The sequence below is a fragment of the Octopus sinensis genome, linkage group LG7 (assembly GCF_006345805.1).
Source record: "Octopus sinensis linkage group LG7, ASM634580v1, whole genome shotgun sequence".
NCBI classification, from domain to species: domain Eukaryota; kingdom Metazoa; phylum Mollusca; class Cephalopoda; order Octopoda; family Octopodidae; genus Octopus; species Octopus sinensis.
In genome coordinates, this window is record NC_043003.1 from 20,203,999 (window position 1) to 20,230,143 (window position 26,145).

The following is a 26,145-nucleotide window of genomic DNA, read 5'->3' on the forward strand; positions in this document are numbered from 1 at the left end:
ATAACAAGATCGTGTTTCGAGCTGGTACGGGATCATGTCTACCAAGATTGAAGTGCAAACGGAACGCTCTTTGTGTTGCAGTTACAAAATCGTTTGTTTTGATAAACGTTTCCACAATGAAAGCGTGATGCTCACCAGTCCAATTCATGGCAGCATCTGAAAAAGAAACGAAAAACAATGCCTTTTATTTAACCTACAAATGTGTCAAATCATTTTGCCTGACCCTGTATATATATATGTGTGTGTGTTGTGTGTGTGTGTATTATATATGTATGTATATATATATATATATATATATATATATATATATATAATATATATATATATATGTGTGTGTGTATATTATATATGTGTATATATATAATATATATAATATATATATATATATATATATATAGATATATATATATATATATATTACATACGCACATATATGTATGTGTGTATATATACATATCTATTTGTCCATCTATATGCTATGATTACCCTGTTCCTTTGCTTCAAAATACTCATCCACATTCCCTTGTTCTGTTTGTGCATGTGTGAGTATGTGGTTGCGTATCTGGAAAGATATGTGTGCATAGGCATCTATATATATAATCATATGGGTGTGCGTGTTTGTGTATGTGCATATATATATATATATATGAATATTGACTCAGAAGGCGTTTGTCGATTCGGAGCTATACTAGAAGACAGTTGAACAAGATACCGCGCAGTAACAGTGAACCCAAAACAAACAAAACAATATATTATACATACATACATATGCGTGTGTGTGTGTGTTTATATATGTGTGTGTGTGTGTGTGTGTGGAGGCGCGTAGCTTAGTGGTTAGGGTGTCAGCATCATGATCGTAAGATTGTGGTTTCGATTCCTGGAACGGGCAACGCGTTGTGTTCTTGAGCAAAAAATTTCATTTCACGTTGCTCTAGTCCACTCAGCTGATAAAAATGAGTAACGCTGCGACGGACTGTCGTCCCGGCCAGCTGGGGAACACATACGCCATTGAAACCGGGAAACTGGGCCCATGAGCCTGACTAGGCTTTAAAAGGGCGCATTTATTTTATTATATATATATATATATAAGTAAAAGCAATTAAGATTCAAGTGAGTTCTGTTGAATTCACATGAATGCGGTACTTAACTTAGATGCACCAGAAATCTATATGGTATTAACCATAAGATAATGCGGGGTGATTATAAACAAGAAAAAAGCAACAAAAATGGATCAATATTTCAGTACAATTGTTTCATACGAGGACCAGCTTTATTAAGGCTGCAAATATTGCAGCAAATGCAAGTGACCTGTACTCATCAGCCGAAAAAACATTTGAGTTCACCAAACATCTGAGGGGGTGAGGCTACACTCCTGAAACATCAGGGATAGTTCTATAAAAATCAGATTTAGATAATAGACGGACTTCCAAAGTTCTCTAATGTTGCACAGTCATATAACAGGTCTTAAAAAAGTAATTTAAAAAACCTGTTTTTTCGGCTGATGAGTACGGGTCACTTGCATTTGCTGCAACATTTGCAGCCTTAATAAAGCTGGTCCTCGTATGAAACAATTGTACCGAAATATTGATCCATTTTTGTTGCTTTTTTCTTGTTTATATATATATATATATATATATATAGATATATATATATATATATATATATATATAGTTATAACAAAGGGTGAAATTAATTAATTAAGAAGTAATTAGTAATTTCACGAAGTAGAATTTGGCATGAAAAAAGACCATTTTATGGTAAGTTTAAGTAATACTATATAATTAGGGTTCAGCAACGATTAGCTTCACCACACACCGAAGTTTTAGAATAGCAGTCAAAATCCTAACTATTCTTTCTACTTTAAAGGGAGTTCCCAGAAAAACCAAAGCACTTGAAGATATATATATATTATATATATATATATAATATATATATATAAGTTATAACAAAGGGTGAAATTAATTAATTAAGAAGTAATTAGTAATTTCACGAAGTAGAATTTGGCATGAAGAAAAGACCATTTTATGGTAAGTTTAAGTAATACTATATAATTAGGGTTCAGCACGATTAGCTTCACCACACACCGAAGTTTTAGAAATAGCAGTCAAAATCCTAACTATTCTTTCTACTTTAAAGGGAGTTCCCAGAAAAACCAAAGCAAGCACTTGAAGATATATATATAATATATATATATATGTACATACATACTCATATATATACATATTTATATACATGCATATGCGTCTGTGTGTGTATGTATATATACATATATACATATATGTGTGTGTGTGATTATACGAACATGAGCGTGTCTATATGTGTGAGAGTATATTTGAACTCAAATCGCGTATTTTTGCTGCAATCATGTGTTGGCGTTTGTGTTTAGGTGCAATAGGCGTGATTAAAGTGTTTGTATGCAGCATGTATTCACGTGCATATCACTAAATGCATCTCAAATTTCTAGGCAAAATACACTTGCGCATATTAAACTATGGATTGTGCTAATAGCAGCCATAAATCTCTCAGGAATGAAATGAAACCAAATAGTCATTCTAATCTATTAAAAATAAACGGCAAAATGTATTTTACGAGTCCATGAAATTAATGCTGAAATATGAGCCACGCCTCTCTCCTGTATAGTGACACTCTTCTGGCCTGTCTATCACTTCGCACCCCTTTCCTTCTTCTCTTCTTTTTCTAATAATTTCTCTTTCTCTCGCTTCCCCCCCTTCTTTTTCTCTCTTTTTCTCTCCTCCCTCTCTCTCTCCCTTACTCTCGCTGTAGTTCTGTTTCCGGTCGTTACGATTTCAATCCAAGCCGGCCAGCTCAACTAGATCTATGATAGATCTGAGAAGATAAAAGGCGTTCCATCCACGACCATCTTATATTGATGCTCAGGAATTGTATACCCAGAACTACATTATTTAACGTGTCTTTTCCTTTTGAGATAGCTTTTATTTCTTTACGTTTTACCTGTTTCTCTTGTTGAACAGCGACTGTGCCGGGGCACCGCCTTGAACGCTTTTAGTCGAATACATAGACCCAGTAATTTATTTTTAAGTCTGGGACTGATTCTATCAGCGTCTTTTGCCGAACAGCTAATATTACCGGGACATAAACAAACTGACACCGGTTGTCAAGCGGTGGGGGTAGGGTGATAAGCACAAGCAGAAACTCACCCACATACACATACACATACATTCATCATACATACATTCATACATACATACGTACATACATACGTACATACATATATACATATACATACATATATACATACATACATACATACATACATACATACATACATACATACATACATACATATATATATATATATATATATATATATATATATATATTTACGGAGATGTACTCGCATAGCAAGTGATTTGATCTGAGATCGTGTGCTGGAACGAAAACGATTGCAGCGTGGAAGGTATTTGTAAGTCATTTAAGAAACACACAAAAGCCGTTCGATTATGCAGCACGGATTTTTGTCAGTGAACAGGTCGCGGATTTTAGCGACGAAAATATTTTGACAAATTAAACTTAAATGTTGAAGTGAATCGAACGGCTTTTGTGTGTTTCTGAAATGGCTTACAAATACCTTCCACGCTGCAATTATTATATATATATATATATATATATATATATTTACGGAGATGTACTCGCATAGCAGTGATTTGATCTGAGATCGTGTGCTGGAACGAAAACGATTGCAGCGTGGAAGGTATTTGTAAGTCATTTAAGAAACACACAAAAGCCGTTCGATTATGCAGCACGGATTTTTGTCAGTGAACAGGTCGCGGATTTTAGCGACGAAAATATTTTGACAAATTAAACTTAAATGTTGAAGTGAATCGAACGGCTTTTGTGTGTTTCTGAAATGGCTTACAAATACCTTCCACGCTGCAATTATATATATATATATATATATATATATATACTAATATAGGCTAACATTTTTTTCAGAAAAATTTCATCAAAAGTGGCAGCGTATTAAAATACCTTTAAAGGTTAAAATTATAACCAACCTATAAACAAGGGCAAAATAAAAAATTATTTCTAAGCCTATATGTTATCAGCGGTTCTTGAGATATCTTTTCCACGGACAAACAAACAAACAAACACGACTGAAAACAATACCTCCACCTTTCCTAAGGTGGAGGTAATAAATTATAAGTATTTAAAAATTGAGAGTTTCTTTTCAATCACCGTGTATGTCTGAGACCACGTGTTTCATAAGTGGGCTTAGAGAGTGTTGCTTTTTGTTAATTTTTACATTTTGTATCTCATTTTCGAGACAATAGCATCTTTAGTTACATTTCTGAAGGCTAGAATGATGACAGGAGACTGCTCGAAAAACTCGATGCAGAATCAATACCCACAGGATATTTATATTCGAAAGCTCCGTGTTTCGATATTTTTGACGATATCAAAAATATAAATGGGCAAATTCTATGGCTCACGCGCTGCAGACGTAATGTATATATGCCTGTGTAGACATACATACATACATACATACATACATACATACATACATACACGTATTTAATATATACATACACATATACATACACATTTAATATATACATACATACACACACACATACATATAAACACATCAGTGCATACATATATACATGCATACATAATGCATACATAATACATACATACACACATACAAAATACATACATACATGCATGTATACATACATAAGTATACGTACACATACATGTATATCTATGTAGTACTGTATTGATTATTTAATCTTTGTTTACAGTGAATGGACTATAATGGAAATGAGACAGACTAGTTTAACTCTTTCCTGTTGTGTATACGCTATAAATTGCTATATGCTAACATAATCCGTCTGTGGACATAAAAAAAATAAGTACTTTTCCGTGATGATGGCCTAACAAGATTAGAAGCTACTTAGGGTGATACCGTACTCTATCTATAAAGGGATAAAAACCGTTATCTTTTTATTTCTTATTTGTTTCAGACATTAAATTGCGGTCATGCTGGAGCACCGTCTTAAAGGTTTCGTCGAACAAATCGAACCCAATATTAATTTTCTTAAGTCTATTAGTGTGTGTGTGTGTGTGTGTGTGTGTGTGTATGTGTGTGTGTGTGTGTGTATGTGTGTATAACTTATGAACAAGGGCAAAAGAAAAATTATTTCTATGTCAATATGCTGATAACAGACTTTAAATCGTCAGTTTCCACATTACAATATACATTCACTATAAATACACGTCGTGCTGAAATCGAGGAAAGCGAGCAAACAGAATTTTTTTTAAAATTCGTCATATATACACATATATAAGATGGATGGGAAAATAGCATAGAAGTAAGTCTAAGACTTCAATTTAAGAGGGTATTTAATAAAAAAATTATATAAAGAATATATTACCGGTTTCGATGTATCCCATCTCAGTTTTTCTTCTGTCTGTGGGTTAAGAATATGTTTGGAGAATTTTCGCTGAAGTCTTCTTTAAATATAGTTTGGTGTAGAGTTCAAAGTGTAAGAGAATGTCAATTGTCTAAAAAAATCTTTGTACGTCCCTGCCATGGGAGTGGGTAAAAAGCATTGATTGAATAGGATTTATCTCCACCTGTGTGTGTATATGTGTATTGTGTTGAATGTCCTTTCAATATGTCTTGAAAATGACCAGCTGTGAGTTGATGGGTGTTTTTGTTGTGAAGAATGTCATGTATATAATAATAATAATAATAATAATAATAATAATAATAATAATAATAATAATAATAATAATAATAATAACAAATGCGCTCTTTTAAAGCCTAGCCTGGCTCATGGGCCCGTTTTCCCGGTTTCAATGGCGTATGTGTTCCCTAGCTGGCCGGGACACCAGCCCATCGCAGCGTTACTGATTTTTGCCAGCTGAGTTGACTGGAGCAACGTGAAATAAAGGGTTTTGCTCAAGAACACAACGCGTCACCCGGTCCAGGAATCGAAACCACAATCTTACGATCATGATGCTGACACACTAAGCCACGCGCCTCCACCTATATATATATATATGTGTGTATGTGTGTGTGTGTGTGTGGTGTGTGTGTGAGTGTGTGTATACACACACACACACCCGCACACACTTACATAGAACAGGCTTTCGCAAGTTTCTATCAAATAAATTCCCATACAAGGCATTGGTCGGTCCAGGGTTAAAGTGAAATACATGCGTCACGCATTAGGACTGAACCCGAAATCACGTGGTTGCAAAGCCAAATTTTTATCCACAAATCTATGCCTGCCCATGTGGTATAATTATTTTTACTTTTCACAGCAAGACTAAATTGATAAGCTGCGTGTTTGCTGAACAGAAACCTCTTACACTTCATTTTATTTTTCTACCACTAAATGTTTAAGTTAGCAACAGACTTCGAGCAAATTATTATTGATATTGTTATTTTGCTTCACTAAAACTCTCTTAAAGCGTCGCTTGAAAGCGAACTGTTAATTTATATTGCTGCTACTACGAAGTCCACAGCAGCTATTAAAGTGGAAACCAGCCTGTGGAGATTATAGTAAGTACTGCCTGAGTACAACAGAAAATATTTACACAAACCAATAATGATAAAGATCGAGATTCTAAATTCACATTCGGCTCTTTATACAAAGGCAAACGTAATAATGCAATAATTAAAAAAAGAAACTAGCATGATCGTATCTTTCTAAATATTTTCCCAAACACTTAAACACACGCTGTAACGCACATATACTGCCATACACATACACCTACATATATACGTACGTATTTATGTATTTACATACTGCATACGAAGATACAGACATAGATGCGTGCGTTAGTACAGGTATTCATAGGTAGGTACGTACACACACATTTATGTATGTGAGTATGAATGCATGTATATATGTAAGTATGTATGTTTTTAGCTGTTCGGCGAAAGTGACCGATAGAATAAGTACTAGGCTTACAAAGAATATACGTGTGTGTGTATGTGTGCAAGTGTGTGCGTGTGCGTACACATACACACGTACGCACATCTGCAATTATTTTGCTGGTTCCAGTCATTGGAATCCAACTAGTAAAAAGAAGAAACAGCGGCCACCTTGAAGTGGGATGTAGCCATTCAAATGGAACATAATACCTGTTTTATTTTTAAGCTTGGTGCTTATTATATAGGTCTCATTTTGGTAAATTGCTCATTAACTGTGACGTAAACAAACCAACAGCAGTTGTCACACAATGAGAGACAAGCACAAAGACGCACACACGCCCTCGCGCGCGCACTCACACTTACATCAGGCTTTGTGGAATTTCAGTCTACTATAGTTATATATAAAGCATTGGTTGGGCTGAGGCTGTTGTAGAAAATACTAGTGCAAATTGACGCGCAGTAAGAAAAAACCCTAATCACGTGATTGTGAAGCAAACTTCTTAACAACACAGCCATACATAGATGTGTTCATACTTAGATATACTCATACATAGTTCGGCTATCTTAGCACTTTAAAATACACTCTGTAAGTGGAATGATAAAGATATGTAAGAATTTCTCTAGGGTTAAACTTGTAACAGTTACCTTATTGTTTTATTGCCCACAAGGTGCTAAACATAGAGGGGACAAATAAGGACTGGTACTTAATTTATCGACCCCGAAAAGATGAAAAGCAAAGCCGACCTCGGCGGAACTTGAACTCAGAACGTAACGGCAGACGAAATTCCGGTAAGCATTTCGCCCGACGTGCTAACGTTTCTGCCAGCTCGCGGTCTTAAACAAGTAACAGTTGCTACTTTCCAAATTCTGATGTTGGAAACCAAATTCTGCCTCCTGGGAAGAATTCTGCACACACACAAACACACACACACGCACAAAGATATGTATAAATGTGTGTGCCTGTGTGTGTATGTATGTGTTTGTATGTGTTTGTATGTCTTTGCGTGTATATGTATTCATGTGCATTTATACATAAATGTACATATGTGTTTGTGCGTATGTATTATGTATGTGTATATATATATGCATATATTACATCTATACATACATTATATACATGCATATATATATATATATATATATACATATACATATATATATATATACATATATATATATTATATATATATATAATACACACATATATATATATATATACATATATATATATATACAACATATATATATATATATACATATATATATATATACATATACATATATATATATATATAATACATATATATATATATATATATATATATATATATATATATATATATATATATATATATATATATATATATATATATATACATGCACATACACACACGCATATTACTTCCATACTGATAAGAGTATGATTGCACCTAACAATAAACACATAAACATGTTTATCACATGCCTATAAACTTGTGTGTACATTAATACATCAAAACACAATTGCAAAACCCAAACACTCACATACTTCCTCCGCTTTATAGATTCTCACCCATTTAGCCACGATAACTCAAATACTCACACATATCTGTATACGCGCCCGCATATTAGCTTTGGCATATCCTTCCACGAATAGCAATTCACAGAAGATTAAATCAAATTCGCAGAACATAAAGTAATTAATTATAGTGACAATCAGTATTTGAAACTATACACATATTCGTCCTACAATTCATGTCTCTTCTCTCTATCCGACTGACCAATTTCGTTTATTCCGATGACCGAACAATTGTGAGCCTTTCACCTACCCACACATACTCTCATACTCTTGCACCTAGGCAATAACTTACAAATATTTGCCCTGACATTATTGCTGCTCACCCCCTAGGATAACTTAATCAGTTGTGTGTATATATATATATATTCTTATATATACACACGCATACACACACACACACACACACACACTCACACACACACACACACACACACACACACACACACACATATATATGTGTGTGTGTGTGTGTGTGTGTATGTATAAGAATTTTTTGCGTAATAAGATAAAAAACCAACGCTGTATAGATATTAGAGCATTTATAGATAGAAGGTTTTACAGCTGTTTCTAGGATATTAATTAATAATATCCCTCCATCGGAGACGGTGTGAGAGGAAAATTAAGGCATAGTTAGTTTAGATGTGATACAAAATAGAGAGTGAGGTGAAGGAGAAGATAGATGTAAGATGCATGGGTATTGAAGTTGTAAATCCGTTTTATAGGCATAATGGTATATCTGCAATATTCCAATATCCCTTGAGTAAAATCCAAAAGTCCAACAGAGTTTAATGAGTCCTTCCAAATATAGAGTTTATAAGCAATGTAAGATTCCCTTATATATATATATGTATGTATGTATATGGTCAGCTTGTTGCCTCATTTATTTTCGATGCGACAACTTACTGCTAATACATTTGATTTTATGACAACTTCTGTCTAAACCATAGGTTCTCAAAGTGGGCGCTACCGCTCCCTGGTGGGCGTTGAGATGGTCCAGGTGAGCACTGGTGCCTATGCAGGCGGTGAGGGAGAGCGTTAGAGAAAAAGGTGTCTTTGGGAAGAAGGCAGTAAACTGGGTGACGCTATGAATTTATGATATTATTATAGTATTGTATGCAAATTATATAATATATAAAATATCAAATTATTCATTGTAAATATAAATTAGCAAAATATAAAATATTTATACATAAAAACAGGGGTGGGGCGCTGGGGGTATTATGTGGCCATGAGGTGGGCGGTGGCCCCAAAAATTTGAGAACCTTTGTCTAAACGTTTATGCATTACCCACCACACATCATTAGCACTTAATAGAGAGACTCTCAAATTCAAACATTTCACAGCACAGCGAAGCAATTCTTATCAAATTCATGGTTGGTAATTTTCTTTGAAGAAATTCAATTGTCTAGACATTGGTCGGGTCAAGTCATGTATGGGATCATGCGCTGTTTCAGCGTGTCGTCGCATCCACCGTTTGTCGATGTTTCTCTACACCTTGTGGATGACGCCTTTGTAGCACTCATGCGACAACCCTCCCAGCTATAGGTCTGTTTGGGTAATCAGTGCTGGTGAAGGTTTTATGAAATCGAAGGCTTTACGAGGGTTTTACGAAATCGAAGTGCAAATTCCATTTAGTCGCCTTTTTCGACATGTAGAGGAAAGGTTACGACCATTCTTTCTTATGCCGGTCCGTCCTCACACTGTCATAGATGAATATCTTTAAAGAATATCATAGCTTGAAAAATAGCCAGTGGGACATTTTGAACTTTCTAGCTTTATATATTGAACTATCTAGTGTTATATATTGAAACACCACACACACACACACACGCACAGAGAGAGAGAGAGAAAGAGAGAGAGAGAGAGAGAAACAGACATACACACAGACTCACAGGCACGCAGACATACAGACACATAGACACACACACACATACACGCACGCACACATGAATATACTCGTGTAAAGTCATATTCAGCATACCTATATGCATGTAGACATGAGAAAACCCTTCGCTGCTGAAATAGTCCTGGGTAGATTATCTCCTCTTAGACATAAATTTAGGACTTATTATAAATTCCTTTAAATCTTGCCAAGGAGGTGTACAAAAGTACCGTTTATGCACAGGTAAGGCCCACGAAATCCTTATGACCGATAATCATATCATTAATTATTAAATAAGCGAAATGAATTGGTTGTCTATTTTTGTTTCTTTAATAATCATAAATCTTACAGAATTAGTTATCAACTACGTACACAGAATGATGCAGTTATTTTGTAGCTAGATTATAAATGATTAATAATTACTAATTAATCAATAACGGATTAAAATATATGCTTGATACGGCAACATTCAATTAGGAGAATCGTGGACGCATGGGGGAAATATATGGATTTTATAATTTCTTGCCTTTCAGTTTATTCTCTTCTCATTCTAATTGCCAGGGTTATGAGAAGAATGATTTGCACTGAAGGATGGAGCATCTAAATAGAACTATAACTTATATGCTTTTACGTGTATTAACTCAGGCAATTACTAAACTATTATTACGGTAATAATGGTATCTGTCGCTTCTGTAAGTGTTATTATATATTATTATTCTTTCTGGGTTTTTCTCGTCATTATTATTATGGCTCTCTTATTGACGGATAAATTACCATCTACCAAATAATGTATTTCATATTGTACTTAATGTTATTATTATCGTTGCGTCCATATGAAATATAACTATGAATCTTGTTATGACAGCTTGAATAGCTGCCTTTCTGTATTAATTAACTTGTTATTCTCTTTTTGTGTTAAGTACGGGAGGACGCATATTGTGGAGAAATGCACTGCTTTGTGTGTATTTCCCGTAGCTCTTCACATTCTGAGTTCAAATCTCACCGAGGTCATCTTTGTGTTTCATCCCCCTTCCCATCGGGGATCATTACAATAAGCTCAAGTACTGGGTCGATGGCTTTAACTAACACCCGTCTTCTAAATACTCCTCACTTTTTATATAAATCAGAAATAATAATAGGCGTAGGAGTGGCTGCGTGATAAGTAGCTTGCTTACCAACCACATGGTTCCGGGTTCAGTACCACTGTGGCACCTTGGGCAAATGTCTTCTACTATAGCCTCTACTGTAGCGAGATCTTTGGGGGCTCTAAATACTTCAATAACTCCGCGGCACAGGCACTTCACTATTTTCTTTATCACTAACTCTAATCGAATTTACACGTTAAGTTATTCTGAAGATTCCTAAAAAGGATGAAATAGTACTATCCACGATTATTGCCTTGGAGAAATTGTAATAAATTTGCCATAGATAAGGAAGTTATATATGTGAACTCCCTCTATCCTCTTCGCATGCCTTGATTTTAAATTCAAAATTGTAATCCTGTTTCACGCTGCGTGGAGATAGTTATTTCCCTTTGTATTACCATATATAATGTTCCCAGCATTGTTCTATCTATAATATGATACCTCCACACAATGTTATCTTGTCCTGTCAGAAAGTTTCTTTATTTAACTACTTTTTATTTAGAATTCTTCATTTTTTATTTTTTTATTGTGATTTTTTGATAGTTTTTTTAAATTCATTCTTTATCGTTGGTTTGGAACGACAATGTGAGTAAAAGATAACGCGGACAATATTCCCCTTTCTTTGGAAGTTTTGTTTTCCTTATCTTCTAATTTTTTCTTTTATCTTTGTTTATATTTTATCTGTGTATTTGTATTTACGCATTTCTTTAATCTTTCGATCTTATCGCTATTGTTATCCGTGAATTGTGATTGAACATGATTCTCTGGTGTCCAAGGTCGACATGAAAAGATAAAAAAATTAATCACTAAACAATTTTAAATTTGTTGATGATAATCTCGAAGAACAATAAGAAGGATGAGGCAAAATCTTTCTATTTATTACCATAATAATTTCCTGATTCATTTGGGCAATACGTAGTTTTGCATAGTTCTCTAAAAGCAACATCCAGTTACAATTAATCGACGATGGGCGCTTTTTCTCCGAATTTTTTTCTTGTGCAATGTTTCCAGTTAACCACAGTTCTTGTTTTCATTAACTGTTTCGTTTTCATTTACCTCTTCATGATTAGGAAATGCCCTTCATTTCCCATCAAGCATAACTTTTTCGAAGCTAATCTTGTTTTGGATACTTACCTTGACTGCCAACCATTGGTAGCTTTCGCAGGGTATGATTGTAGAGAACCTACCTTCCCTTACTTAATGAAACAGCTGTTGAGATCAAACGAGGTATGAACCACATGTGGAATAAAGACCTTTCTGCTTCTATGCTAAATGTGTTACTTCATAAAATCGTTTTAGCTGATTATGTAAATACATGCAAGCGATCCCACGTGCATTTGCTGTAATGCAATAATGTGTCTTAACATTTTATTTCTGTGGATTCATTCTTTCACGTTTATACATCAATTCTCTCTTTTTTTCAACCTTCCTTCCTTCTTTCATTCCGTTCTTTCTCAATATATGTATACAAATATATATATATATATATATATATATATATGTGTGTGTGTGTGTGTGTGTGTGTGAATATACATATATATATATATATATATGTATGAATTTGTGTGTGTATGTATAGTAACAAGCGTAATAACCATCCATGGATGAAATTTATATATATGATATTTTAATATATTGCTACGCGCGTTTCCACAAATCATATGTTTTTGTGACTATAATCCGCATTCCTGCGATAATTACAAAACAATTTTTAATATCTATGGACATCAGTTGGGTCCTTGTTCATGCTTTCATTTCTCCAGGCGATATAGCGATACGTTAAATATTTATACATCCTATCCATGGATTATTATTAATTAATTACTTAATAATAATAATAATAATAATAATAATAATAATAATAATAATAATAATAATTATTATTATTATTATTATTATTATTATTATTATTATTATTATATTAATCCTACGTTCTATCGGCACAACTCGGTAAGTTTTCGTAAAACTGCTTTCGCAGGTTGGAATCACCAAGCCATAGCCGACATAATAACATAGATTTTATATATATATATATATATATATACAATGTAAAGCTGTTTTTATGTATTGCATAAGAAATTTGACAAGCAAAGTAAATAAAGTGGTCAGAAATGCATCTGAATCTTTTCTATTTTCTCCCATTATACACCAACGTTTGCTTTACCGATTTTCAGTCTCATAAAGTCATAAAGTTTGAATAAACATCAACCAACGCTCCCCATTGTTCTCCTATTCCCAACACTGTGTTGTACTTTCATTAATACAGCTAAATAAATTGATTAGATTTATTTTAAAATATATATGTATTATAGCCTCTTTTTATAATGCTATTACTGATGTAGTCGTAATGAAAGCCATATAAATTTTACTTCGTCAATCAGAAGAAATCAATAACGCGAGTAGTTTACTGTAAAGGGACATTGAACTCCATTTTGATTACTATTTCTGACTTGATAATTATCTTTTTGTTGTTTTACTTGCAGTTTCCAGTATAGTTCGCTGTCAATTATGAAAACTTCCTCTTATAAAGGTAGGTGTTTGATTTCGTTTCCTCCATTTAAATTCAAGCATTTCTAATTTTATTCTCTTTGTTATTCGACCAAGACTAACTATTTTCTTTATTCTTCAAGTCTTTCTCCGTTTCGCATAGAATAAGATGGAAGTAAAACACCCTTTGTAGTTCAGGCCACAACTGAAAGCTGTGATGTAAACGAGCTACGTCTTCCATATTGCATCACTGCACACATAATATTTTTCATACTCAAATATGCACACCGTATCTCACTTGCCTTTGTTCTTACGTGGCATAATAAAAAAAAAATTTAATATACTATAATAAATCCCATTTAAAACTGAAAATAAATATTTTTTTAAGACCGCTTTTCTTGTTATTTTCCCCTAAAACAATGCTATCTTTGGTTTTCTAAATATTCTCTTTCAAACGTTCGTATTCTAAATTTCAGATAATTTAAAGTTCGACTTTCTGACATTCTACCTTATCATATGATCTAAACTCATAAGATATATATATTATATAATATATATATATTAATATATATATATATGTATTATAGTGGGGTAGGCCGGTTTAAGGGGTCACCCTGGATTTCTTGCTCATAAGAGGTTTAGCCTTGCGGCGTATCTTCGGACTCCAAACATAGGTTTCTCGCTCATAAGGGGTTTAGCCTTACGGCGTATCTTCAGACTCCAAACACTGCTGGCCCGAGAACTCTTTAAAACATAGAGGGAGGAGGGGAAGCCTCCTTTTAAAGGGTAAAATCATAGGTGATTATCTCCCTTTGCCATTGTCCATCGATCTTTGGCCGCGCTGCTATCTTGTGGTCACTAAAGCATCACGAAGATAAATGATAAATGGCACGAGTGAGACTTTAAGCATCCTCGTGCGTTCGGCAATGCATAATTTGCACCGTTTCGTCCCGTTGATGTAGAGACCTCGGTTCTCGAGTATTTTCCATGCGATCGAGTATGGAATCTCTTCGTCTCGTAAATGCCAGATATGGCTGGCCAGCGAGGTTACGTGTCTCCTTCCGGGATTCTGAAGGCAGACAGATGATTAGAAGTACGCTGTTTCAGAGAGTCCCCAGTGCACTCCACTTAGCTCTGTGGGGGCGAGATGTCGTTGCACCTGTTGCTGTTATACGCGCTGCTACTGCTGCTGCTGTTGTTGGTGCTGTTGCTGCTACCGTTGCCGCCGTGCCTGTTGCTGTTGTCTTTGCATCATTTGCTGTTGTAGGTGCTGCTGCAGTTGATGCTGTTGTTACTGCTCTGGCTGCTACTGTTGCCGCTGATGTCACCGGTGATGCTGTCGCTGTTGTAGTTGCGGCTGCTGTTGTTGCTGGCGTTGGCGTCGCTGGGGGTGGTGTTGGTGTCGGTCATATTCTCGTCCCTGCGCGTGTTGCCTGTGGTGCAGTCTATGTTGCTGTTGTTGTTGTTGAGCGAAGCGGTCTTCTTCGTCCCAGAGCTCACAAGATCGCGCCTCTGTAGTGGGAGAAGTCCGAAACGGGGTCCTTTGCTATTCGTAAGACCCGCAGAAGAGAAAGCAGGTCAACCCCCGACACCGAGAACATCGACGGATGGGTGAATGCGCATCCAGGCTCAGCGGTTGCGTAGGAAGTCGGGGACAAGAAACAGGAAGAAAGAGTGAGAGAAAGTTGGGGTGAAAGAGTACAACAGGGGTAGCCCCCCCCATCCTGCCGGAGTTTCGTGGAGCTTTAGGTGTTTTCACTCAATAAACACACACAACGCTTGGTCTGGGAATCGAAATTGCGATCCTCCGACCGCGAGTCCGCTGCTCTAACCATTGGGCCATTGCGCCTCCACTTGCTGTTGCTGTTGTTTTCGTCGCTGCTGCTGGCGCTGCCACCGCTTTGCTGTTGTTGTTGTTGTTGATGAAATCAGGGTTGCTAGTGTTGTTGCTAGTGCTGGTGATAGTGGAGGATGTGGTGGTGGCAACAGTAGTGATGACGTATTTTTCTAGGTTCTTGAATACTATGGGTAAGTGACAGGAGTCTGTATTTATATACGACAGTCTCTCGTTTGGTTTGCGGTAGGGCCTGAAAGTACCGAACCCAGGACGAGCGTGACGCCCAAGAAGTTCACTGATGTGGGGTTGGTCCCTATGGCGATCTTCAAGCCCATGGAGGCAAGCGTGCTTATTAAGTCTTTCCTAAGTCTGTCTAGTGTATAGCCGCTTGATCCTCAAGAGATGGCCACTGCGTCAGCCCTATAGAGACCAAAGAAGACGGAGAGGAACTATTTTAAAGGGTATCTAGGATATATAACCAGATAAGGTCACAAATATTAGCGCTGTCGTAGGCACCCATCGCTAAAAAAAAACAAAAAAAACCTGGAGCAGCTGAGGTAGAAAAATTCACATAACATAACATTACAATGTTATGTTATGTGAATTCAGTTTTGTAGAGGATTATGTGTCACAGGGGCTTAGCCTCAAGTTACTTGTGAACTTGATACCATCTCGGTTTGAGCAATGTTCATGGAATATTTTCCTCTTTGTGCAAACGACGTAGCGCTCGCGGCGGTGTTGGAGAGAATAGTCTGAGCTTCTGGATTTTATCATGAAATTTATTGATTTCCTTATTTAATTTTGTGATCTATCTCTGGTGCTTCAGTTCTCAATGTTTTGGTTTTGCATAAAGAGACTACGATGGGCAACGGCATGCAAGGTGCGAACTGACAAACGCAGAGAAGAGATAGATTATAGTTTCAAAGTCCCTAGACGAGAAAGTTCTACCGAACCATGAGCACATCCTGTGGGCTATGCCGACTCTATTGTTAATGTGTGCACTGCAGTATGTGCCCATGAACTTCTCGTATAAGGACTTTAATACTATAATCTATCTCTTCTCTGCGTTACATCTGAATTTCTGATTTTGTTTGAAGTTTTGAGAAGCTCTTTCGGGAGAAGAGAAAATAGCTTTTTATGATGATATAATAAAAGTTTTATTCTACCCTTGCATAATGTATACAATGCTCAGGTGCGCTAGACTTCTCGGAGAATCTTAAAAGAGGTAACAGAAACCATCCACTTTTCTTGAATGGATGGTTTCAAATGTATCTCTTTTACTCCTTTACTTGCTTCAGTCATTTGACTGTGGCCATGCTGGAGCACCGCCTTTTAGTCGAGCAAATTTCCCCCAGGACTTATTCTATCGGTCTGTCTTTTTGCCGAACCGCTAAGTTACGGGGACGTAAATACCCCAGCATCGGTTGTCAAGCGGTGTTGGGGGGACAAACACAGACACACACACACATACATACATACATACACCACATACATACATACATACATACATACATACATACATACAACATCACACACACACCACACACACACACCACAACACACAACACACAACCACTATATATATTATATATATATACATATATACGACGGGCTTCTTTCAGTTTCCGTCTATCAAATCCACTCACAAGGTTTTGGTCGGCCCGAGGCTATAGTAGAAGACACTTGCCCAAGGGCCACGCAGCATATGTATTTGCGTTTTTAGATAGAGATGATTCGTAAGAGATATTTTCTCCGGACAATAACTTGCCTTTTTCGATATATCTGCATTAAGTATGATACGCAGATGGATAATTTAATTTAATACTTCTTCTATTGCATGTATCAATTTTTATTCATCCGCGCGGCTGACTACAACACCAGTGATTTTTCAACCATTATTTTCTTATGTCAGTAGTGACAGATTTTATCGTAGCATGCAGGTGCCAATGAAGACATGCTACTGAAACGGTCCAAAGAGACAGAAATCTATATCTAGCATTCTCACTGCCACTAAAGCACGCTTTCCCTCTGTTATTGAACCATTTTTGTATGTTTAAACAGTAAATCAATAAGAGTTAATTTGCCATTCATGATATATTTACATTAAGTATGATGTACAGGTGGCTATTCTAATCTAACACTGCTTCTGTTGTATATAATACACCTAATATCTGTATACATACATACACACGTACAAACACACACACACACACACACACACACACACACACACACACACACACACACACACACTCACACATTATTTACTCTAGTCCATAAATACCAACTTTTCTCTTCGTTCAACCATCCATCATCGGCAGGTTTCCACATTAACACGTCTCCTCTCTGTCTGTCTGTCTGCCTCTCTCTCTCTGTCTCTGTCTCACTCTCTCGCACTCTCTCAGTCTTTCTAATCTAATTCCTTTTAAAATTTGTTTTATTTCTATTTATCTTGTTTTTCAATAATTTCTCTCCGATTTCACCCAATTTTCCCAAAACATTTTAGCTTAGTTTCTTATTGATTAATCGAACCGAAGCAATTTCAATATATATATATATATATATTGTTGCATTATTTTGTTCCATTATTTTTTAATGTTTTACTTTATTTTACTTCATTTCCATTTATATATAATTTATTTATTTAGCAACATTATCCAACTTTCGATTTAATAAACCCTTTTTCTTCTTGCTATGTTGTCCTAGTGAAATTTAGTCCATGGAAGCAATTTTAGTTTCGGTTTGTATACATTTGATATAGATTTATATAACTTAATTTGTATGCATTTTATATTTGCTTTATATAAGTTTGATATCACTTATTACTATAATATTATTCGGAGTGTATGTACATTTGATATATTTAAATACTGTTATATTATTTTATTCATGTACGTTTTATATAATTTGCATTATATTCAGTTTCAATGCATTTCGTATACATTGCAAATTGTAATATTATGTAGTTTGGTTTTATATATATATATAAGTATGTATGTATATGTTTATGTGTGTGTATATATATATATTTGTATATGTATATATATACATGTACATATATTTATACATATAAAGGTACATATATGTATATATATACATGTACATATATGTATATATATATGCATATATATACATATGTATGTATATATATATGCATATATATATGTATATGTGTATATCTATCTACCTACCTATCTATCTATCTATCTATCTATCTATCTTTATATATATATATATATATATATATATATATATATATATATTACATATATATACATATAACTTATATTTGGCAGAAACAGCAAAAGATAAAATATATATATATATATAGTCAGATTTTGAGTTCTATATTCCTGTTTAAATTGCCATATACAGGGTGCGATGGGTAAATTGTTATCATTTCATAATCCTAATTTCGCGCGTGCGCATTGTTTGTTTTTGACTTTGCCGACTACACAATATAGTATGGTCAGTTGGGCCCTGTCTGTGAGAAAAACAGCACCATGACGCAATTCGCTCTGCTAGAAATCTGTACTGTTTGGCATTCGTGCCGGAAGCTCCAAAAACGACCATTTCACAGTGTTTGTGTCAATCTGAGGACAGTGCAATCTGAGGACGTGTGTCGAGAGTGATCTAGTCAATATCATGGTGTTTGGAGTGATCACTAGTTATGGCGACGTTATGCCTTCATTCATCTTCCCACACGGTCTCATACTCAACACGGAGGTTTACATCAAGTGCCTGGATGAGGTAGTTTTGCCCTGGTTCAAGAGGGTGGATGCTGGAAGATTTTATGTCTGGCAACAGGACTCTGCACCATGCCACATAAGGAACTGCACTGGTATTACTGTAGGGTTGCAATTCCAACGGTTACTAATTCGTCTACGTAAAGTTGTATATATATTAAAAGAATTAAAGGTAATGCTATGCAACTTCGTAATAATCCTTATTAATATTGTTGATAAGTCAGTGAGCTGGCGGAATCGTTAGCACGCCGGGCGTAATACTTAGCAGTATTTCGTCTGCCGCTACGTTCTGAGTTCAAATTCCGCCGAGGTCGACTTTGCCTTTCATCATTCCGGGGTCGATTAAATAAGTACCAGTTACGCAGTGGGGTCGATATAATCGACTTAATCCGTTTGTCTGTCCTTGTTTGTCCTCTCTGTGTTTAGCCCCTTGTGGGTAGTAAAGAAATAGGTATTTTGTCTGCTACTAAGTTTTGAGTTCAAAATCCGCCGAGGTCGACTTTGCCGTCCATCTTTTCGGGGTCGATAAATTAAGTACCACTTGCGTCTTGAGGATCGACCTAATGGACTGACCGCATCCCCACATAATCCAGGCCTTGTGCCTATAGTAGAAAGAATTATTAATATTCTTTATTTTTTGTTCTACTCTAGGCACAAGGCCCGAAATTTTGGGAGATGGGGCCAGTCGATTAGATCTACCTCAGTACGCAACAAGTACTTAATTTATCGATCCCGAAAGGATGAAAGGCAAAGTCGACCTCGGCGAAATTTGAACTCAGAACGTCAAGACAGACGAAATACCGCTATGCTAACCTTTCCCCTAGCTCGCCGCGCCGCTTTATATATATATATATATATTATATGTATATATATATATAATATATATATATATATATATAATATATATATATATATATACGTACATATGTATGTATGTATGTATGTATGTATGTATGTATGCACGTATGCATGTCTGTATGAATGTATATAACCACGGGGCCATTGCGCTCCCACACATATATATATGTTTATATGAGAGAATGAGAGAAATTATTATTTTATACTAGATTTCGTATATCTTATACAAATCGTTCTTAATATATATTTTCTTGTTCAGTTTTGCCAGTTATTACTTCGCTGGAGGTCAGAACTAATCAACTAGTAGGGTTACTGTCTTCTTCAGAGATTTTTCTTATTTCAAACATAGTGTATTTAGAATATATTTATCCAATACGTCCTTAAAAGACGATAGAATGTAATTTGAGTTTATCGGTGCAATTCCTAATAGGTTGATCAAAATGCGAGTTGAATGACTGCTTAGAAGTTGCTACGTTAGTACGCCTTGGTCTTTAAGATATTACTAAAGGCAACGACTGTTCATAAAGAGCCGACAGCTCCTCATCACTTATAACCGAATTTGACAACTTAATTAAAAACTTGTATTAAGTGCGAATAAGGTGAAAGATAACGGACAACGTGATACGTACACTTCTTCCGTTCTTTCTTTCTTTCTTTCTTACTTTCTTTCTTTCTTTCTTTCTTTCTTTCTTTCTTTCTTTCTTTCTTTCTTTCTTTCTTTCTAAGTGTCCATCTTATCTATCAATCGAAGGATAGACAGAAATAAAGTGAAAAGATTGAACTAAAGTGTAAATGACGATAGTATCTCTATATACAAAATACCAAGTCGCGTGTCCCTTTTTTTCTTCTTTTTTTGCTGGTTTGCCTTTCTGACACATTTCAGGAATGTAAATGAAGAAGGCAATGATTATGGTATGAGAAGCGGAAGCGAGAGGATTAAAGTATTATACAGTGAGGTATATGAGATAGATGAACGGCTAGGAAGAAGATTAACAGTGAGAAAAAGAAATGGAGAAAAAGAAAGAGAGAAAGCGAAAGAAGGAGAGAAATAGCGAAGTGTCAGATGGCTGAAACTGTAATCAGAAGAGCAGAGAGTAAAATATAGGGATGGAGGGAAGAACGGTAACGACAGAAAGAGAGGCAGAAGGAAAAGAATTACCGAAGTAGTCAACAGAAGACAAGGAAGAAGGTCATTCTACAAGCACAAGTACACAGACAGACAGACAGGCATACACATTTACACAAATATTTTCATATATATATATATATGTATATATATAGTTGAAATTTACTGTCTTTTTAGTGTATTTTGCATGCCTTTTTTGTTTAGCTTTCATTGCTGTCTTTCTTAAGTTGAATTATAACTGCTCTCTGTCGCCTCTTTTAAGATTCTGTGACAAGTCTAGCGCACCTGAGCACTGTATACAATATGCAAGGGTAGAAAAAACAGGATTCCCGATTAAAATTTGTATTATAACATCATAAATTACATAATCTTTACTCGTGTTTCACTAGCGTATACAACTATGTTGTGGTAATCATCTGTGAACACAAAATCTTAAGAAGGAAATAGTAATATATATGCGGCGGGCAAGAGGCTGGAAATCAACAATTACTATTTTCTTCTCAAGATTTGTCGATCTAAGAAGTTTATGCAAACGTCTTTGTAACAATTACCGCCTGGCATACTAGTATACGCTAGGGAAACAAGCGTCAATGTTATATAAGTTTATGATGTTAAATAAAAAGGTTCAAACGAACCTCCTGTTTTATTCTGATATATGTGCTGCCTGTGCGCGTGTATGTGTGTGTATAATTATCATATATATGTATGTATGTGTATATATATAAATATATATATATATTATATATTTATATTGTGAAATTTGATTTAATACTAAACTGAATTTTTCCCTGTAAGCTTGGAGTTATACTACCTAATATTATTATTAAATGTATATATGTATACATACATACATACACATACACACACGCACACACACACACACACACACACACACACACACACACACACACACACATATATATATATATATAATACATGCATATATGTAAGCACGTTCACATATGTATATATCAGTATACATAGACATAAATACATACCTCACGCCTAATCACATTAACTTGTATTGCGGAGGCTGCTCCTACCTCAGTATTGCCGCTACTACTACTACTACTACCACTACTACTACTAATACTACTTGCAGTAGTAGTAGTAGTTCATCCTACACTCTGTTCTTTGCTCTGTGTCCTACTTTAATCTTGCTTAGCTCTTCTATATTATATCAGATGATGTTTTGTAAGCCGGCTGAAAGTTTATCTTTTAATCAATAAAAGAAACAGGCCCTGAAGATTTCTACACCAAATAGAACTTCACCAGTGAAATCAATTGGCAGGAAAACAAAAAGAAAAGCAATACAATACAAAATTAAAACTATAACAAAGAAATGCAAAACATGACAAAACAAACGACGTACAAATATGAAATGTATAAAAGAATTAAAACACCGATAAAAAAGACGAAATATACGTGATATAGAAACTGTGGAGGAGGTGGAAAAATTAGCTAACTTCTTCTAGGACGGCTTATCAATAAACTGTGAACCAATCAATCTAACAACGATCGAAGTAAATGGATAGATTTAGTTGTCTATAAAGGCCGTATACAGCTAGCCATATAAAAAAAAAAATAATCTATTTATGAAACAAGTAAAAGCGAGTCCGGAAGAGTAAAAAATATAAAATACAAAAATACGAATTGGACAGAAATCCATCTTTTCTACCTCGTGATTTCCTTTATTTTAGTGCACTAACTCCGTGATGCAACAATGTATGTGTGTGTACGAATATGCATGTGTTTAGGTATGTAAGTGTGTATGTATGTATGTATAGATGTATGAGTCTGTATCTCTGTATATATATTTGAATGTGTATATGTATTTCTGTCTACTTATGTATATATGTGTGTGTTTATATAAGTGTGGGTATGCATCAATGAGGGGACAGTCTGGCGAATTGTTTAACAAATTCATTTTATTGTCCAAACGGTGCCTGTTTAGTTCTCTCAGCGTGACAACGTGGGCTAATGCCATTTCACACACCTTGGCAGAAAAACCGGGTGGTCGTTTATAGCAAAGAAGCCCGTTGGCTGGATAGTACGTATAATTCGATAGGTGCTGTCTTGTGGCATACTGTGTCATACTGATTCTGTTTGTAGAATACTTAGCCATATATACGTTAATACAAGAGTTGGCTTTGCACTTGATCATTAATTAACTGAATCTTCACCGTCGAATGATGGAGAGCCACCATATAGCTATATATCTGTATCTATATCTATCTATCTATCTATCTATCTATCTATCTATCTATCTAATTTTATTCCCCCCTTTTTTTGTCCTCTTTCTTTCCCTTTTGATCGAAAACCAACCCCCCTTTTTTTTACCCCCAAAAGAGAAGCTCTACCTTGTAATTTGTCCTGTCTGTGTGCAGCCCTGTGTGGCTAATAAAGAAACATATCTATCTATCTATCTATCTATCTATATATCTATCTATCTATCTATCTGTCTGTCTGTCTGTCTGTCTGTCTGTCTGTCCGTCCGTCCGTCCGTCCGTCCGTCCGTCCGTCCGTCCGTCTGTCTGTCTGTCTATCTATCTATCTATCTATCTATCTATCTATCTATCTATCTATCTATCTATCTATCTATATATATATATATATATATATATATATATATATATATATAAACCCATATGTACGAGGTGTAGTCAAAAAGTATCGCAAAAGAAAAAAAAAAAGTAATGTTTAAAAATACTCATCATTTTGATTTAGTCACTTTCAAAGTATTTGCATTGGGAATCTACATACTTCTGCCAGCATTCCTGCCACTGCTGGAAATCACTTTTTGGGATGCTGTAGAGCTGTGCCGTCGACTTTTGGTTAGTGTCCTCTGTTCACTCAAATCTTCTCTCTTTGAGTGGCTTGGACGACGGGAACGGAATGAGCTGGTGCTTTGTCATGGCGGAGTTGTGAGTTTTTGCGCTCCACAGGTCCTCAATACTCACACGACAGTCTTCATAGACTATTACTCGAACCTTTGCAATCCTTCCGTCGTTTCTGCTAGTCGATGGTGTGCCACAACGTGGCCCACTGTCCATTGAAGCGCAGCTATCTTTTAACCGGTTGTACCACTCCTTTATTTGTGTTTTCCCATAGCATTATCTCCAAGGGCCTTCTGAATCTTCTCAATAGTCTGGGCTTGCATATCACTAAATTTTGGACAGAATTTGATACAGTATCTTTACTCAATGCTCTCGCTCATCTTGACCATAAAAAATCTCACAAGGCACTCTTCACTTGTGTACTCAACGTGTCACTGCGGGCGACTGGCGCAACCTAAAGACACGAAAATTTTTCCGCATGCTCAGGAAGGATGCGGCCACCCAATATCTATGCGGATTTTGCTTACGAATTTATTATTTTGTGCAAAATATATCAAGGTCGGATACTTTTTGACTACATCTCGTATTTTAAATAAAACTGCGAGGAGGTCGGTCACGTATTTTAGTTTGACTTCATTTGGTTGGACTCTACAGCAGTGTAGATTGCCCATAGATTTCACATAGAAAGCAAAACAAAACAATACAAATATTACGCTTGATTTTTATGCAATCTCTGGAGAGTTGACAATGCAAACAGATAATTAGATTTCCCTTATAATCTGATATTTATTTCTTATTAATGAAATACGCTTGAGATGATGTAACTAAATACATATAAACACATACATATATATAGAAATTGTCCCGTTCTGTTCTACTTGTACATATATACGTATACACACACACACACTCTCTCTCTCTCTCACACACATATGTATATATATGAATTATATATATATATGTGCATGTATATACACATAATTATATGTATATATATATACACACACATAAATACATATACATACATATATATATATATATATATATATATATATATATATATATCCTTACACATAATCACGCAGATATATGAATATAAATACGTATACATTTTTATGTCTTTTAAGGTGTGTACATGAAACAAAGGGTAATTGTTTAAGAAGAAAGCCTTTTATAACTTCGACATATGATCTCGTGTAAGGTAAATTAGATTTATAATCTGATATAAGTTGTTGGTTGAAAGAGGAACGAAGGTCATGACGTTGATACCATTATGATAAACATCACTTACGTAAGCGAAATGAAATTCCTGTAACCGTAAATCAAAGCTGTCTCAGGGACATCGCTGGCTGCGAATGTGTAATATTTCTGTTCTTTTATACATGGTACAGTTGCTTTTATGCGACAAGACGTATGTATTTGTAAACTAAGGCAGATATACACAGACACACTGCACGCAACTTCGCACGCACACAAACTTTGTCTCTTCTAATAACATCGAGATATATTTTCAAAAGCTAACTAGGGAGCATTCATGTGGTCATGCGATCTGGTAGAAATAGCAACCGAATTACCCTCGAGTCACAATATGCTTTCTTACGTAATGAAGGACCAATTATTTTATAGAGCCCTACTTGTCGTTAAATAGTCCCGTTGGTCATGACTGGAACACTTTTGATCATGGTTATTTTCGTCTTACGCGCCATTAAAAAAGTATCAACATGGACGTTAGTTTTGT

General features: G+C 35.4%; 1 protein-coding gene across 1 annotated transcript in view; it reads left to right on the forward strand.

The window, feature by feature from the left end:
* Nucleotides 1–26,145, forward strand: part of LOC115213985 (glutamate receptor ionotropic, NMDA 3A-like) — a 586,030-nt gene that overhangs the window by 246,714 nt on the left and 313,171 nt on the right. The window contains exon 2 of the mRNA XM_029782995.2: nucleotides 14,000–14,046. The gene's annotated coding sequence lies outside the window, so the exon portion shown is untranslated. The remainder of the gene's footprint in view (nucleotides 1–13,999; nucleotides 14,047–26,145) is intronic.